Genomic DNA, 2803 nt, shown 5'->3' on the forward strand with positions numbered 1-2803 from the left:
TAGTGTGCGTAGGTAAAATTGTTTAATATGTACTTCCCGTCTTTAACATAGGTAAAAATCATATAATAATAATAAAAAATCTTCTAGTTATACTCTGTTATTTACTCATTCATATGTTTTTTTTTTATAAATATTTTTTGAAAAATAACATTTAAATTGGAAGAATATATAAGTTATAAAAAGAAAAGAAACAATAAAAAATAAAAATAAAAACCAATAGCATCAAGATGAAAACAATATCGACAAATAAAAACATTATGATTTTAATAATCTCAATAATAAACAAATTAAAAAATAATAAAAATTGAAATTCTTACAATTACCCCATTAACTATTTGTAGAGTTCTAAAGCCATAAATTACACCATATAACATTACTATGATTTTTAACAAGAAAATAATAAGAATAGGTTAAAAGAAAAGAAAAGAACTTACTGGTCAAATTACAATGAGAATTAATCTTCGAAAAAATCTTTTATTCATCCATGAACTTTATCCAAAAGAAGCTGATATACTCCTCCAATGGAACCACTTGACTCATGTTCCCCACCTCTCAACTCATGTTGAATGTTAAATCTTCACCCTTAAAAAAAACATGAATTATATGTTGAATGCTCATGATCATTCTTATTTCTGTCATAAATTATTTTGTTCCTTGAGAATTGTCAAAGGACAATTTCTTGTTTGTCTTATCCATCTTTCATGTCCAAGCAATTGAAATTCAGAATAGCAACCACAATAGGAGTGCATATTTATGTGAGACTAGACTACCAAATATGAGTTCTTTATCACCAAGCAAGTTTTCACATGCGAAAAGATTGTAAACTAAGTACAAACCATGAAGAAGAGATCCAAAACTTCCTAGTAAAAACCGAAGATAGTAAAAATATTTCTCTCGGATTCATATAATAAGCAGGAGGTAAATGTTTCACATATTATGAAACTTCAATTGAGGTAGCTAAAAAAGGTAGAATACTAACCTGTAATAATTTCCGCCTAATATATGAGTGACTCATCAGGCAATCAAAGTCCCTTGTTATTTCTCTAAGTTCTTACAATAGATGATTCGATTGCATAAACAGGCCATTTAAATGGGATCATGCAAAAACTTGTGTTCCTGTATAGGTTAAATTCAAAAAGGAAAAAAAAAATAGTTATAGACAATGTAACAAAAAGAAATAGAAATAAAACAAAGGTGAAATAGCCATGTAAGTTGAAAGGGAAAACATAATGCACCTCAGGTTGGTTATAGGTAGCTAAATATTGAAACACTAAATACATGGAGAGAACAAGTCAACAAGCAGATATATACTTGCAATGAAAACTATCAAATCTCTGTGTACTCCACACCTAAGTTTCGGCGCCACATATTTCTAATCTGCTGGTGGAGTTGGACATCCTTTTATGTATTAGTATATGATCATACTTGAACTTGTGAAAAAAGATTTGAAAGAGAAAAGGGAAACTTTTATGTATTAGTATGGAAAATGTTAATTTATAATTGGCAAAAACTGAAAATGACTTTTTATCGGCAAAACAAAATGAGTTTTTACCAATATTGCTCGCTATAATTGTTGGCAATACTTTTACTGATCTTGAATATGTTGAACATAATCTAATTGTCGGTAACCATTTTAATGGCTATTTATATTTTTACTAAAAAAAGACATAACCATCTAAAAAAATGACTTTTGGTGTAGTGTTTATTGTATGAAAATTGGCGAAATGGAGAAGGAAATTATTTTTTAGGATAGGAGTTATTTGTTGATTTCAGAATAATTATTTGTATGGGGGAAGAGTTATGCGGTAGAGGCATGACATGCGCGGTTTCATTGAGTGACGATACATCTCAACTTTGAATATGGATTTTAGATAGTTTTTTTTTTATAAAAAAAAACAGACAAATATATTTATAATAATGCAAGCATTGAAGGTGCCAATTTGAAAATATTTTGTCCTCCAGTACAGATGTGTAACTACAGAGAACTACCACCATACTAATTCTACCTTCCATCTATGCCCAGAAGCCACACACCCCGGAAGAAATCATATAGAATCTTATTATATGCCATTGCCATGGTATATATCAAGATATCAATGATTGCATCTGCAGCAGCAGGCAAATGGATCTTCCCATCCCAATTATATACACGAGGCATGATAAATATGTCCTGCCCGACAATGATAACAAACCCGACAATTATATACCCATCAATCAGCAACCATTAACTCGAGTCTGCTAGCAGTTCAATCATGAATCGAATTTAGCCTTTTATGCAAAGTCCAGTATTTGCTTCCCACTGCACAAAAGAATAGTTGAATCTTTGATCATAAGATTTCAACCAAGACATGTTTTGGAATAGAACGTCTTGAAGCACTCTATTCTTGTCCAGCACCACCGCTCTGAATATCATATTATTTCTCTTATTCCATATTACCCAGGTAGCTGCATACCAAATCACTTTCCACCTTCTATTAGTTGCTGCCGAGACTTAAGTTAATTCATGTTGGCAGAAATGTTTTTGTACATACCCCGAAAACACAAATGACAGCTCAAGCCAAGAATAACATTTCAGCCAAATTTCCCACACCTCTTTACACCAAAGCAGAACATGATCCCTGGATTCTTCAACCAACCCGCTAAATGGGCACACACCATTAGATTTTGGCACCACAATATTCCTCCTGCTAATGTTCTCTGCAGTTGGTAATGCATTCATGAACAACCTCCATACAAATGTACCTATTTTTGGTGGTATTTTGATATTCCAGATTTCGTCAAAATTGAATTGAGTCTGACTTCC

Source organism: Glycine max, chromosome 7 (assembly GCF_000004515.6).
Source record: "Glycine max cultivar Williams 82 chromosome 7, Glycine_max_v4.0, whole genome shotgun sequence".
Lineage (NCBI taxonomy): Eukaryota > Viridiplantae > Streptophyta > Magnoliopsida > Fabales > Fabaceae > Glycine > Glycine max.